The sequence below is a fragment of the Schistocerca nitens genome, chromosome 2 (assembly GCF_023898315.1).
Source record: "Schistocerca nitens isolate TAMUIC-IGC-003100 chromosome 2, iqSchNite1.1, whole genome shotgun sequence".
Classification (NCBI taxonomy): domain Eukaryota; kingdom Metazoa; phylum Arthropoda; class Insecta; order Orthoptera; family Acrididae; genus Schistocerca; species Schistocerca nitens.
This window is the reverse complement of record NC_064615.1, coordinates 345040089-345056796: the sequence shown is the minus strand read 5'-3', so window position 1 is coordinate 345056796 and position 16708 is coordinate 345040089.

Below are 16708 nucleotides of genomic sequence, written 5' to 3'. Positions count from 1 at the left end.
GAGGTTAGCGTACCGAAGGAAGAGTTTAAAACCATGTACTCCATTGAACAATGCGTTTTTCTGGTGCTAGAGTACACAGGTTAGAAGAGAGTCCTACGGCAACAAGGCGAAGTTTTCAAGCACGATTTAATGTTCCAAAAGGACCCGATGCGAAAACCATTCGTACGCTCTTCGCAAAATTTCAACGAACAGGCAGCGTAACTTATGATCTAGTGGGGCATGTTGGCCGCAAGCAAATCGCAGTTACGCCTGAAAATATCGCCACAGTTTCTGGAATTATTCAGCGAAATCCAATGTCATCCGTCCGTAGAATTGCATCTGAGACTGGTTTGAAGCGTTCCAGGACGCAGAAAATACCTAGAAAGAGCCTACACATGTTTCCATTCAAAATTCTAACGCATCGGGCCATACCCGTACGAGCTCTGCAACAAAGGGTTGCCTTTGTTAATCAGATGCTCACAATGATTGATAGTGAAGGATTTGATGTTGGCTGCATCTGGTTTACAGATGAAGCACACTTCCACCTGAATGGATACGTGAATAAGCAGAACTGTCGATTTTGGGGTTCCGAAAAGCCATGTTGGTGTGAAGCGAAACCCCTGTATTCTCCTAAAGTTACTGTGTGGGCTGCAGTATGCAGCAGAGGCATTATTGGCCCATTTTTCATTCGAGAAACGGTCACTGGTGCACGTTACGTTGCAATTTTGGAACAATTTGTCGCCACACAGCATGCGTTAGAGGATCGACCAGGTACTGAATGGTTTATGCAAGATGGAGCCCGACCACATCGGACCGAAAAAGTGTTTCGCTTTCTTGAGGAATACTTCGGGAATCGAGTCATTGCTTTGGAATATCCCAAATTTACTGGTGCAGGCATGGATTGGTCTCCATATTCGCCGGATTTGACTCCCTGTGACTTTTTTTGTGGGGCACAGTGAAAGACATGGTCTACCCGAAGCATCCCGCCTCGCTGGACGAGCTTGAATCGGCGATCTCTGTGGCATGTGAATCCATTTCGGTTGAGACACTACGAAATGTGATGGGGAATTTCATTCTTCGTTTGCGCCACCTCTGTAGTGCCAATGGTGAACATTTTGAAAACATTGTGATTTGCAAAGATTGTTTTCATACGATTATTTCACTTATGTATGCTGATATGAGCTGTACAGCGTACAGCGCCATCTGTTAGCAGTTTTTGTAACTATTATTTCAAACTGCTGTATAAACTTCTTACAGCTTTCACAATAAACATACCGTTTACTGCATTCCTCTATCGATCTTTGTTTTCGAGATATTTAATTTTGAAATCAGGAGTCCTTTTCTGGACACCCTGTATTTTTTCCGAGGAGACGCTCTCTTTGTCGCAAGTGTTAAATAGTGGGTCCACGTCTCGTCGCCCTTAATAATGCGACTTAGGAAATCATTTACTTCGACGGAGTGACGCTCAAGGAAGTCCAAAGACGCCATCATCGTGCGCAGATGACAGTGATTGCTGAACCAGGCATAAGCACAGTTCTTCCTGCAATGTTCTCGGACGATAGAATGAGCACTGTCTATTGGGATGAGCACCTGAGGAGCAATGACCGCGATAGTCAATCTGTGATTGCTGCGGTTCAGTTCCTCGACTACCTGTATAACACTATTATTCAATCAGTCATCTAAACTGATAATTTTTTTGCATTTAAAATTTGCCGCAACATAATTGTGATTTGCAAAACTCTGTGAAAAATGTGATACACGTGACGTTTGTGTGCTTTGCTCGTGTATCGCCAAGGGGTCCGGGTTCGATTCCCGACTGGATCGGAGATTTTCTCTGTTCAGGGACTGGGTGTTGTGTTGTCCTCATTATCATTGCATCATCATCAGTGGAAGGCAACGGGAAACCACCACTGGAATCACTTCCCTAGACGCTCATGCAGTGGTCCTCTCTGATGAGGCTTCCCCCATGACCAGACCTGCCGTAAGGCAGAACACAAAGTTGCTAGTGTATATTTGTAACTTATGTAAAAAAAATTGAAATGTAAAATTTAGTAAATAATATTTTCTCATGCATCAGTGAAATGAAAATTTTCGTATATGTAATATGTATTTGTTCAAGTTGACATTTTCAAAAATGATACACGCTTAGGGGAAATATTTAGGATACATGTTATGTAAAAGATCGAGTGCTTTTCTACTATTCGGAATTTACTGTGAGAAGCGTAAAAGGAGACTTGGATTTCTGGCGCTCCACCTGTGGAGTCAGCGGGAACGAGAGGATAAGTCTGTAGGCATCAGTGAAAGAGGCAACACTCGGACGGAGTTGGCGATACCTTGCCTGGAAATTGTTGCACAGTAGCCTCGGATGCCGACTGCAGAATTATTACGGCTTTGGTACAAGTTTTTGGGCTATGTTATGGACGTTAAAATGACGCCAAGAAGAATTAGCTAGCCCATACTTCAAGAGGATTGTATTCCGTACCATGGGCAGTGTAACCGCCATTACTATCTGTCACATCCAACGCCTACAGCCAACAGCCAACTGTATAATTACAATTGTAGAATCGTGAACCATTAATTCAAAATTGACTTTTTTAATTATTATTGCGTTAAACATAAAATTGGGTCCACCATGTTATTTCATTCCTAATTATTCACCTATACAGGGTCCTTTCCTGGTGTTTGATTATTGCGAGTAAACCTGCTATAAAAACACTTGAAGTGCGTTATTCCGTGTCTACAAGCACTAATTTTCATCTTTGAATAAATGTTTGTAAATAATTGTTGTGAACTAACTTTTAAAGTGAAGGTAAAAGTAATGTATGATTTACGTAATAGAAGTGCTGAAGTGAAAGTTTGCTCATGTTCTAAAGTAGATGTTTTCAGACAAGTTTAACAGTTTTAATATTCTTATTTTCTTTCTGGCGATAAGTAAAGTGAAAGTGAGTCAATAAGTCTTGAGTAAAGTAAATATAAAACTCTTTCAGTTGTAAATGAAATTCAGTAAAGTACAAAGAGTTATAAAAGAAAATTGCGTTATGTGGGTCAGTAACACTGACGTAGGCTGGCATAAAATTACTGAATGAGAATACAGAGTGACCACACCATTCCTTTGGCTTTTAACGGGCCCTTTGTTAAGAGAAAGATATAAACAATGTCTCTTAATAAACTCAAATATGTGTATAATGCTATTAGAATATTTAAATCTTAAATTTGTTGATTAATCAAAATTCCAAACATAGAAGTCCCCCTGGCCAGATTTCTTTTTAGCACATGGTGATGACTAGGAATTCGTGGCCTTTCTAGATCAACACTATATATATGCATGTGGGTGTAGTAGCTAAAAGATTCCTGCGTCTTTCTTAGAACCATATCCTGAAAAGTTATATTTATTTGTGAAATTAAGTTAGGGAACACTAGGAAAAATCATTTCTTTCCCTAGGTAGGCTGGCGACCGTAAATCCATTAAACAAACCACTTAATGAACTTGGTACAGAAAGGTCATAGATTCAATATTATTCCATTTTACTGAATTTCTTTCTAACAGCTAGAGAACTCTTAGGAAAAGAACTAATACTCTGATTTCCGCATCCATTAGTCGTTCGTTATGGTCAAATCCTGTAAAAGGGCTAACATTATACGCCAGATAATATTTGCAAAATTCCCAGATTAATAGTGTTATACGTGGCTTTTTCCGGAACAGGACTGTTTGTTCTGTTGACGTACAGTTTTATACCTGGACATTATAGCCTGTGGTCCATTGGCACCATTTCACTTCGGCAGGACGCGACGTTACATTTGGTCCGTATAACGCCAGATTTTCACGGTGTATCTCGTGCAGCTTAGACGTTTTTCCGACAGGAATCGTAAAGTCTCGCTTACTTCAGCTCTGGAGTACATTTCCAGTTGCCGCGCCATTTCATCGCAAGCTGTCATGCACTTGTTATTCATACTGCAGTACAGCTGTGTCTGCAGGGCACCCGAAACACGTTCTCTCTTCTGACAATGCTCCATTCATATCACGCGATGGTCTTACGAGGAGAACGCGGAAAGTGCTGTAACCCCGTTTCTCAGAACCTTTCTCAGTGGAAGAGGAGTCGAAATAAGCGAACGCGTGTATCGGCTTACCCAAACGTACTCGACCGTTTCTGAATAAAGTTTTCGATGTATTTTCGAGGAACTTGATGTGACTTTTAGGGGGCGATTCTCTCAGACGAAACGGTGCTTCAGTGGTTAGCTTCTTAAAATTCCGCCCCTTGTTCTATTTTTTTTATTGATTTTCAATTCCCCCCCAAGGGGGCGGGCTGGCAGCAGCTTACTACGCTGCTCTACAGCCTACAGACTTTTTTTTAAAAAAAGGAAGAAGAATGAAACAAGGAAAAACAGGCGATAAAATGGTGACTTAAAGTGTAAAATGGCGTAAAAATGCGGAAAGTTAAAACAGAAAGCAAAAGGGGTTGGCAATGTTGTTAAAATACACAGGAATCAGACAAGTAACATAGTAGACACACAATTAAAAAACATGGCGACAGTCTGGTTTCTGTTCGCAAGAGATAAAAAAAGCACACCCAACGACAGTATGATGGCTGTTCGCTACACTTCCCAAAAGACACAACACGGAGCACTCACTGGAAAACCACACCGTAAAACACTGCACGAAAATGGCGGCACAAAGATGGCACTCCCGATCCAAGGCAAAAGGGGGGGGGGACCTGGAGTAGGGGGAAAAACAAGGAGGGAGGAGAGGAAAAAACGAAAAAGGGGGGGGGACCAAGGAGGGAGAGGACTAATAAAAGGGGGAGAAGGGCAGACGCGAGAGGGAATGAGAGGAGGCAGAGGAGGGAAATGTAAAAGGACTCGGGGGAGAGAAGGGGGCAAAGAGAGGGGAGGTGGGGAAGAAAGAGGAGGGAAGGGGGGGGGAGAGGGAGCACGGGAAAAGGACAGAGGAAAGGAGGGGGAGTGAGGATCAGAGTTGATAGGAGGGATAAATGAAGGGAATGGAGGGAGAGAGGGCATCATCCGGGAGGGGGAGTTGATGGAAGCCACCTTGGGAAAGGAGATGTCTTGTTCTAAACCATATTGTTGTCTTTATTTATTTTATTTTCATTATCATTTATCTGCCCATGTCTGCAGAAGGTTACTACGCGAATGTTTCTTATCAAATTTGGGGATGCAAGGGCGTTATATTAACTGTAAAATTAACACTGGATTTCACAATTAATGTCATATATGTATAGGGTGGTCCTTTGATCGTGACCGGGCCAAATATCTCACGGAATAAACGTCAAACGAAAAAACTACAAAGAACGAAACTTGTCCAGCTTGAAGGGAGAAACCAGATGGCGCTGTGGTTGGCCCACTAGATGGCGCTGCCATAGGTCAAACGGATATCAACTGCGTTTTTTTAAATAGGAACCCCCATTTGTTATTACATATTCGTGTAGTACGCAAAGAAATATGAACGTTTTAGTTGGACCATTTTTTTCGCTTTGTGATGGATGGCGCTGTAATAGTCACAAACATATGGCTCACAATTTTAGACGAACAGTTGGTAACAGGTAGGTTATTTAAATTAAAATACAGAACGTAGGCACGTTTGAACATTGTATTTCGGTTGTTCCAATGTGATACATGTAACTTTGTGAACTTGTCATTTCTGAGAACGCATGCTGTTACAGCGTGATTACCTGTAAATACCACATTAATGCAATAAATGCTCAAAATGATGCCCGTCAACCTCCATGCATTTGGCAATACGTGTAACGACATTCCTATCAACAGCGAGTAGTTCGCCTTCCGTAATGTTCGCACATGCTTTGACAATGCGCTGATGCATGTTGTCAGGCGTTGTCGGTGGATCACGATAGCAAATATCCTTCAACTTTCCCCACATAAAGAAATCCGGGGACGTCAGATCCGGCGAACTTGCGGGCCATGGTATGGTGCTTTGACGACCAATCCACCTGTCATGAAATATACTATTCAATACCGCTTCAACCGCACACGAGCTATGTGCCGGACATCCATCATGTTGGAAGTACATCGCCATTCTGTCATGAAGTAACATCGGTAGAACAGTACGTAGGATCATGGACTGTGAGGTTGGTCCCGGCGGAGGTTCGAGTCCTCCCTCGGGCATGGGTGTGTGTGTTTGTCCTTAGGATAATTTAGGTTAAGTAGTGTGTAAGCTTAGGGACTGATAACCTTAGCAGTTAAGTCCCATAGGATTTCACACATTACGTAGGAAATCAGTATACATTGCACCATTTAGATTGCCATCGATAAAATGGGGGCCAATTATCCTTCCTCCCATAATGCCGCACCATCCATTAACCCGCCAAGGTCGCTGATGCTCCACTTGTCGCAGTCATCGTGGATTTTCCGTTGCCCAATAGTGCATATTATGCCGGTTTATGTTACCGCTGTTGGTGAATGACGCTTCGTCGCTAAATAGAACGCGTGCAAAAAATCTGTCATCGTCCCGTAATTTCTGTGTGTGTGGTTTGAGGTTTTCGGGCGCTAAGCAGCATGGTCATCAGCGCCCACCGTAATTTCTCTTGTGCCCAGTGGCAGAACTGTACACGACGTTCAAAGTCGTCGCCATGCAATTCCTGGTGCCCAGAAATATGGTACGGGTGCAATCGATGTTGATGTAGCATTCTCAACACCGACGTTTTTGAGATTCCCGATTCTCGTGTAATTTGTCTGATAATGATATGCGGATTAGCCGCCACAGCAGCTAAAACACCTACTTGGGCATCATCATTTATTGCATGTCGTGTTTGACGTTTCACATGTGGCTGAACACTTCCTGTTTCCTTAAATAATGTAACTATCCGGCGAACGGTCCGAACACTTAGATGATGTCGTCCAGGATACCGCCCGTTGGGCATTTTGATCACAATAGCCATACATCAACACGAATCGACCTTTACGGCAATTGGTAAACGGTCCATTTTAACACGGATAATGTATCACGAAGCAAATACCGTCCGCCCTGGCGGAATGTTACGTGATACGTTTATGACTATTACAGCGGCATCTATCACAAAACGAAAAAAGTGGTCCAACTAAAACATTCATATTTCTTTACGTACTACACGAGTATGTAATAAAAAATGGGGATTCCTATTTTAAAAAACGCAGTTGATATCCGATTGACCTAGGGTGAAGCGAAATTCGCGCAGTCGGGCTTCGCAGCGCGACTCCTCACATGCCAGTGATAAAAAAAAATGTCTCTCACAAAATTTCGTATGACGAGTACATCCGGCAGAAAAAAGGACGTTAAAGACGTTAAAGAGTGGCAATCTGGCAACGCTGTAACCACAATTATAGTAATTATCTCTATTAGTATACATTATTGCTGATGTACTGTTCGTGCAGTGGATACAGTTTTGGATTAGCATGTAGGAGGTCGAAGGTTCGATCATGGGTTGGGACGAATTTTTTTTATTTGCTGATTTCATTCTAACATTTCATACTGTTTGTAATATACACCATTTCTTAGGTCACATGTATCCCAAATTTACAACATTTTGTAACGCTGAACATAATAGATACGTGGTTAGACAAGTGAGAACGCCTGTCTCTGTGGCCGAGCGGTTCTAGGCGCTTCAGTCTGGTTCGAATCCTGCCTCGGGCATGGATGTGTGTGATGTCCTTAGGTTAGTTAGGTTTAAGTAGTTCTAAGTTCTAGGGAACTGATGACCTCAGGTGTTAAGTCTCATAGTGCTCAGAGACATTTGAACAAATGAGAAATAGACCGTTGAAAGAAATGACTTGTCATAGGACAGAATAACTACAAAAACAATATCAATTTCGAGATGCTACAGTACAAGAACACAACATCTTCTTGTCATTTATACTACATGTAAGATGAGCGCTCAGATGTCGCACAAAAAACAATAGTAATAACCATATTAATGACCGCAACAGAATACGTTGTCCCCAGAACAACAGATGCTCAAAGCGACCTCCCTGCATGTCCAAGCATTGCGCATACCGCCAGACCATACAGCTCTGGACCCTTCGCAGCAAAACTGCATCTACAGTAACAAGAGCAGCAGGAACACGCGCTACCAATTCTTCCACATTTGTCGGCAGAGTAGAGTACACGTGTTTCTTCAGGTGTCCCCACAGAAAGAAATCCAGGAGATTTAGGTCAGGTGAACGTGGTGGCCATACAACTGCTCCCCCACGTCCGAGCCATTTCCCTGGGAATTTTCTGTCCAAATACTGTCGCACATTAATTCCAGAGTGTGGAGGTGTACCATCATGTCGGACCCATATCCTCTGCCGAACATGTAGTGGAACATCTTCCAGCGCATCTGGCAGGTTGTTTGAGAGGAATGCATGATACCTTTGCGCAGCCAACCGGTCAGGCAACATGTAGGGGCCAAAACACCTGTCGCCCAATATTCTGGCCTGGACTCTTGATACCAAACCAAACTTGATATTCACAGTAGTGGGTCATGTGAGGGTTAATCTCACACCCTCATGAGTGAATGCTGCTTCATCTGGCCATATTGCGGTGTTCACGAAGTCATCATTGGTTTCTTGTTGTTGTTGGAACCATTTACAGAACTGCATTCTCTGATGGCGATGCATGATGCAGGTGTTGGGTGAAAGCATAATGACAGGGGTGCAGCCCACGCTCGCGCAGCACGTTAACGACCGTGCGTTGCGATACACGCAGCTGCCTTGCTACTCTACGTTTACTTCGCTGAGGTTCTTGGTGTATGACCTCCGGAATGGCTTCCTCAGTAGACGACCTCAGTGGAATACCTGTGTCATGCGATGGTGGAAGGAGAGAATGTGTCTCCCAAAGGCATGGTTCTAGACGGCGAAACACGTTTTTATCTGGATGACGTCGACCAGGGTATTTAGCAGCATATTCACGAACGGCAACACCAACCTGTTTGTCAGATTCGCCACGGACCAGAAGCATATCCACATATTCATCGTTTGTGTATGACATACGTCATTCACATTGTTTTAGAATAAGAAATTACGATATGTGTACAAATATACATGGAGTCTGTCACGGGCGCGCTACTCCGCTAGCTACTAGTCCTTCTTTGGTGGACAGCGCGTTCAGTATAAACACGCTGTCAGTCCTGCGCACTGTTCCACCTAACGCGCCTTACCCCTCTCACAGACATTTCCCTGCATGGTTCATCCTGACACCGCTAATTGTGAGATGTTCGGTTTCTAATTACACAGTTTCCCTAACGGTAATGGACGTGATTTTTCCACAATCCCGTCGACAGAATAATAATAATAATAATAATAATAGTAATAATGCATTGAGATACATAGTAAACAGCATGCAGTTACCAGACTCACTGTAGAAAGGCATAATTATTGGGACCATGGTGATAACACAAACAAATAGTAACCGAGTTTGGACATTGTTCGCAAAGCACATTGCTGGTCATACTGGTAACGTAAGGCCCCAACGAAATGTAAACGCCCTGAACGACGCAAGAATAACAGTTGGTCCTAATCTGTGGGACCATTGGAGGAGGGTACAAAGAAAAGAAGTTTCGCATGTAGTAGATGAAGTGGTGCGAAAAAGTTCTCGCCCACGACGTAGAAAGGGCTTCTTTCAAAGCTGACCAATCTCCATTTCTGCGATTGTAGTATGTAAGTACAAATGTTTTCTAGAGGACATGCTGCAATCGCTGTTGATGATTAAGCTGCCAGATATCGTACCACCTGGACTACATACACCAAATAAAAAGCAGATGCCTCAACACAAGAGCGAACCATCTATGTCTTGCATTCTACTCCAAGACTCTACCCACTGCACCAACCACCAACTGTGCACCACACGTAACATGTGCTGACTGAGGTACTTACCATACATGTTTTTACAGTGTTGCCGTGCGCCAATTTCGCTTCACCCTATATATAGCCGGCCGGAGTGGCCGTGCGGTTCTAGGCGCTACAGTCTGGAGCGGAGCGACCGCTACGGTCGCAGATTCGAATCCTGGCTCGGGCATGGATGTGTGTGATGTCCTTAGGTTAGTTAGGTTTAATTAGTTCTAAGTTCTAGGCGACTGATGACCTCAGAAGTTAAGTCGCATAGTGCTCATATATATATATATATATATATATATATATATATATATATATATATATATATATATATGTGTGTGTGTGTGTGTGTGTGTGTGTGTGTGTGTGTTTTGGAGGGTTACAATCTTTGTAAATTCTCTTTTTTTGATATTTTGAATCGAGATCCAATACAGGAATTTCACCGGAAACAATTCCAAATATTTTTCCCATTCTTTCTTGTTTCTAATTCATTCATCTGACGTACAATTAGTAGATGAATAAGGACAACGTTCTATCAGTATACATTCGTATACAAATATTCTACATATAAGGCGATCCAAATGAAAAATGGTAATAATCGGCTTTCGATCACGGGGCACAAAATTAACAAGATGCGACGTTAACCACTGTGCTATCACTTCGTGTGAGCAGATCGTCCGGAAAAAAGCAATTACAGTAGCAGGAAAGCAGTTCGAAAACTTTGGCCATCGTTTTTTCAGAAATAGTCGAGCATCTCGAAATAAAGCGAGATACGTGTTCGCTTTATTTTGATCCTTCTTCCACTGAGTTAGTTTCTGGGAAATCTACATCTACATCTACATGACTACTCTGCAATTCACATTTAAGTGCTTGGCAGAGGGTTCATCGAAACACAATAAGACTATCTCTGTACCATTCCACTCCCGAACAGCGCGGGGGATAAACGAACACCTAAAACTTTCTGTTCGAGCTCTGATTTCTCTTATTTTATTTAGATGATCATTCCTACCTATGTAGGTTAGGCTCAACAAAATATTTTCGCATTCGGAAGAGAAAGTCGGTGACTGAAATTTCGTAAATAGATCTCGCCGCGAGGAAAAACGTCTTTGCTGTAATGACTTCCATCCCAATTCGCGTATCATATCTGCCACACTCTCTCCCCTACTACGTGATAATACAAAACGAGTTGCCCTTTTTTGCACCCTTTTGATGTCCTCCGTCAATCCCACCTGGTAAGGATCCCACACCGCGCAGCAATATTCTAACAGAGGACGAACGAGTGTAGTGTAAACTGTCCCTTTAGTGGACTTGTTGCATCTTCTAAGTGTCCTGCCAATGAAACGCAACCTTTGGCTCGCCTTCCCCACAATATTATCTATGTGGTCTATCCAACTGAAGTTGTTCGTAATTTTAACACCCAGGTACTTAGTTGAATTGACAGTCTTGAGAATTGTACTATTTATCGAGTAATCGAATTCCAACGGATTTCTTTTGGAACTCATGTGGATTACCTCACACTTTTCGTTATTTAGCGTCAACTTCCACCTGCCACACCATACAGCAATCTTTTCTAAATCGCTTTGCAACTGATACTGGTCTTCGGATGACCTTACTAGACGGTAAATTACAGCATCATCTGCGAACAACCTAAGAGAACTGCTCAGATTGTCACCCAGGTCATTTATATAGATTAGGAACAGCAGAGGTCCCAGGACGCTTCCCTGGGGAACACCTGATATCACTTCAGTTTTACTCGATGATTTGCCGTCTATTACTACGAACTGCGACCTTCCTGACAGGAAATCACGAATCCAGTCGCACAACTGAGACGATACCCCATAGGCGCGCAGCTTGATTAGAAGTCGCTTGTGAGGAACGGTGTCAAAAGCTTTCCGGAAATCTAGAAATATGGAATCAACTTGAGATCCCCTGTCGATAGCGGCCATTACTTCGTGCGAAATCGGGTGATGTCACTTGCTGGGTTCTCCTCGTTAGAGTGGACCATATTTAACTTACTCTTTGAAGAGCCTACTGTTACTGGATGAACTGTAGTAAGGCTGGGAACTGAGAACGGGGCACCAGGGACCGCCTGCTCAGCAACCCTCAGCAGCGGGAAACGCCACGTCCCTGTCTGCAGACTTCCTCGTGCTGTGCGGGCCTCTCCAGGCCTGTTCAGACGGTTCAAAAATGGTTCAAATGGCTCTGAGCACTAAGGGACTTCTGAGGTCATCAGTCCCCTCGAACTTAGAACTACTTAAACCTAACTAACCTAAGGACATCACACACATCCTTGCACGAGGCAGGATTCGAACCTGCGACCGTAGCGGTCGCGCGGCTCCAGACTGTAGCGCCTAGAACCGCTCAGCCACCCCGGCCGGCTGTTCAGATGGAGCTTCGCTTTTTAGTATACGTCCTATCCGGAAAACCATTGCTTTCTGGACCTGTGGTTATTAGGATTAGGATTATTTGCTAATTTCATTGTCTTCTTCTCACTCCTTTCGTACTTATAATGGTCAAACAGTCTGTAGTGGGTCACAGATCTTTAGGGTCAAAATTATACATACTACAGAAGCTTATAAACTGAGTACTTTGAAATAAGGAACCAATGGTCGGAAATGGATATTCCTGGAGGTATGAAGTCTTGAATGAGCAAGGAGAGCTGTATGATACAAGTGTTATAAGGGACAATAAAAATATTTCCGTTTGACGGCCGGGCAGTCCAGAACTGGTATACCACTCGCAAAAACGCCCTGAGCATTGAGGCAATCATCGCAGGTTGGCAAGGTTGAAGATACGCGTTTAGTAAAACAACATGTTCTGCTGAGTGAAGAATTCCGTAACTGCCTGCTGCACATCCTCGTCCGATAGGAATCGTTGATCCTTCGAGGCGTTTTCTAAGGGACCAAAGGCATGATATTCGCATGTGGAGAGATCAAGACTGTAGGGCGGGTGCTCGAGTGCCTCCCACAAGAGCTGGCGCAACTTTTGCGTTATGTCATTTAGGATATGGGGACGTGCATTATCATGAAGCAGCTGCAGACCTTATACAGTGATGGCTTTCGATAGACGTGCTTCCCCATACACGTTCTTCATTCTCCGATGGATGTCTACTGGTATTTGTCCTTCAGCAGCCAAATAAAGAATAACAGATTGTTGGACCTGTTTAGACGCATTAGGTAATAACTTCTTTATAGTTCACATTTCTGCATTTACTGCAAGCACGTCAGAAGGACATGTATGACACTCTGATTTCTTGTCTACATGTCCATGCTTATATACCCGCATCGGAGTCGCACTACTTTTCATATATGCTTCAGCAACGCCCTGAAAAGGGATTTATTTGATCGCACCTTACACTACAATGATCACAGTTTTACAACAAATAAATGCGTATTGCGTCGATGTTGACGGCGCTGCCATGGAAAAAATTCCATCGTCTGTCATGTGTCCATGACGGAATCTACCACTGTGTATAGTTTATTACTGGTTGTCGAAGATGGAGCTTTACACATGAAAAGAATTACAGACTTACATTTAATGTATGCAGGATAAGGTGCCCAAAATGCCAAACGAACTAGCAGAGAAAAGTTTCCCAGTTGGCGCCGTGACAGAAAATTCGAGAAACTGGGTTGTTCAAGTCAGTAAACGGCACTCGAAAATATAGATTTTGTTTTGACTACTGTTACTTGAATGCACGAACCACAATGGATGCATGTCCAACCTTGAACATCATGGATACGTTAGACAACCTAGAAAGATGTAAATATTTTTCAACGATTGGCCTTAAAAGAGGTAATCACCAACTAAAAGTGTTTCCCGAAGTAAACCCAAAGCAGCTTTCGCGACACCTACTGGTCATTATTAATTTCCAACGCTGTTAGATGGGGTCTTCGTCAATTAAAACCAAGAATCTGTATGGTATATCTTGATGATATAATCGTCTATTCGAGAACTGTAGAATATCATGTTAAACGTCTGGATGAAGTATTTAGTTGATTGAGGGCAGCACACCTTGCACTTAGTGTGGAGAAATGCCATATTGCTCATACACAAGTAAGTTATCTTGGATACAGTGAGTCCAAAAAGTATTCGTCTAGCTGCAATTTTTTAAAAAAACTAAGTATATGTCACGTGTAAGGAAGGGGAGATGAAATGTGAACATGCAGTCATATGCAGCGAACCTTCGTAAGTCATTTTTATTGATGGACAAGGAAATAAATGCATCCATAGTGACAACAAATTTGACAAAATGAGGAATTTATTCAAGGGCTACTTCAAAAAGTATTCGTCCACTCACATTTTCTTCTTTACTTTACAATCTGAAAATATGATTTCAGTTACAAAAATTAATATTTAGTGGAGTTTCCCTTTTCAGCTATTACTGCTTGTAGTCGTCTGGGGATCGACTTAACCAAGTTTGCCGTCAGAGAGGCTGGAATTTTGTCCCATTCGTCTTGAAGTGCTTCTTTTGGGTCTCTCTTGTCTTTTCCTGATGCTGTCTTCCAGTACTTTCCAAAGGTGTTCAATAGGATTAATGTCTGGGCTCTGAGGAGGGATGTTGTTTTGTGGTGTTACACAGGAGCCATAGCCTTGTATTTAGAGCCGTGTGCTTTGGGTCGTTACCTTGTTGAAAAATGTAATTTCCTTGCAGACCTATTTTTTCTGCGCTAGGATTCAGATTGTCCTTTAAAATGTTGATATATATATGGTGATCCATTGTACCTTCTATAAAATGTAATTTTCCAACACCTGCAGCACTCATACATCCCACACGATCAGGGAACCACCACTGTTTCTAACCGTTGGCACAATATTGTGTGGCAACACCTCCGCGTTCTTCTTAAGCCACGCCATTCGCCTGCCATCCGACCCGAATACATTATATTTACTCTCTATCAGAAAATATTACTCTATCCCAGAAGTCTTCCGTTTTGAATCTATGTTCCATCGCAAAATGAAGACGTTTCTTTCGATTCTGTTCACTGACCCAAAATTTCTTGCGCGCTACCCGGCCGTGACACCCATACGTTTTGAAGGCATTTCTGATTGTGTTGGCACATACCTTCTTTCCCCTAGACTCTCTCCCCAGCCAACTTAGGAGCGCTGATTTTAGGTTTCTTTTTCATTTCTCTCGTGATAAATCTCACGTCTGCATCAATCAAAGTGTGAGGGCGTCCGGTACGTGGTTGGTTTCTTAATGATTTCGTTGTGCAAAATCGATCTACTATCGACTGAACCGCCGATCTGGGTCTACCGACTACTTTAGTAATCTCGTAAGAAGATTTGCACTCATTATGTAAGCGCAGAATAAGTTTCCTTTCGATCAGCGTCGTCTCACTACACATACGGCCCATGGCGCTAATTCCACTGTATCGGCGTCATTCAGAACCACAACAGGCGAAACAACGGGCCAGCGCACGTTTGACTCCAGTGTGTGCCGTGGGTCAGCGTTATAGTTTAATCACTGTGCGCAGAATTTCAGCATGTTCAGATGGTGAAAGAATACTTTACGAACTAGCTCTTGTATTACATTTTCTATTTTGTTAACCTTGCTGTCGATTTGGATGTATTTCTTTCCTTGCTTTTCAACAAAAATGACTTAACGAGGTACTTCTTACATAACTGGCTCTTTAGATTTTGTATACATTTCTTTTCATGTTACACAGACTATGTGTTCTAAAAGATATGCAGTTAGACGAATACTTTTTGGACTCTCTGCATATTATCAGTCAAGACAGAGTGAGGATGGGCCGTCAACTTACTTCCGCCATACATGATTTTTTGACGCCACAAACTACTAAACAATTACAGTCCTTTATTGGATTATGCAGTTATTGCCGTAAGTTCGTGAAGGGATTTGCTGAAATTGCACTGCCCTTAGCAAGTCTGCTACGAAAAGGCGTTCATTTACTTCGGACAACACAGTGTCAAGAAGTACTCGACAAACTCATGGAGATATTAATGTCGTATCCAGAGATAATATTCCCTGACTTCGAACAGGAATTCATACTTGTGTGTGATACCTCCAACAATGCTGTTGGTTGTATTTTAAGTTAGAATGTTGATGGGAAAGAACATCCGGTGGCATATGCTTTTAGACTCTTAAATAAGGCTGAAAATAATTATTCAGCAACTGAAAAAGAAATGTTAGCAGTTATTTACGGAATCTCTTATTTTCATTGCTATTTGTACTGTCATAAACTCAAAGTGATTACAAACGACGTGTCTCTAAAATGGTTCTTAGGGTTGAAAGATCAGTCGTGCCAGTTAATGAGCTGGGCAATACAATTAAATGAGTTCGACTATGAAGTAAATCATAAGTCAGAGTCATACACACGATTGTTTATAGCCTAAGCAGGAAGTAGGTGGAAGCCAGGAAGATTTACAAAGGCACAATCAGCAGGCAGTGAGTGTCAATTGTTTTTAACACAACCTCAATTTGAAGAAAGCTTACGGAGATCGACTAAGTGCGAACCCCACAGTGTAGTTCGTGTAATATAATTATTACATCAAGCACATGACCACGACTTATCTGGTTCCAGAGGGAAAAGAATAACTGATACACCTCTAGCTGAAAGATTTTGGTGGAAAACACGTCGCAGTGACGTGCAACAATACGTAAGAAACCGCCTCCCTTATGCACAAAGCAGATTGGAGTCATCAGAAAATTCAGTTACAGAGACTACCAGAAGCTGACAAACCATTTTCTATGCCAGAACTGTATGTTTTATGACATTTTAGTACAACACAAGTTGGTAATAGATATGTCCTTCCGAAATTAGATCAATTTTTACGATATTTGTTAGTAGCTAACTCAGATCAGAAGGCGAGTACGGCACCAAAGGCCGCGGTAAACAACTGATTACTGAAATTTGGCGTATTGGAAGTAAAGAAAGTATTGGAAGTAATG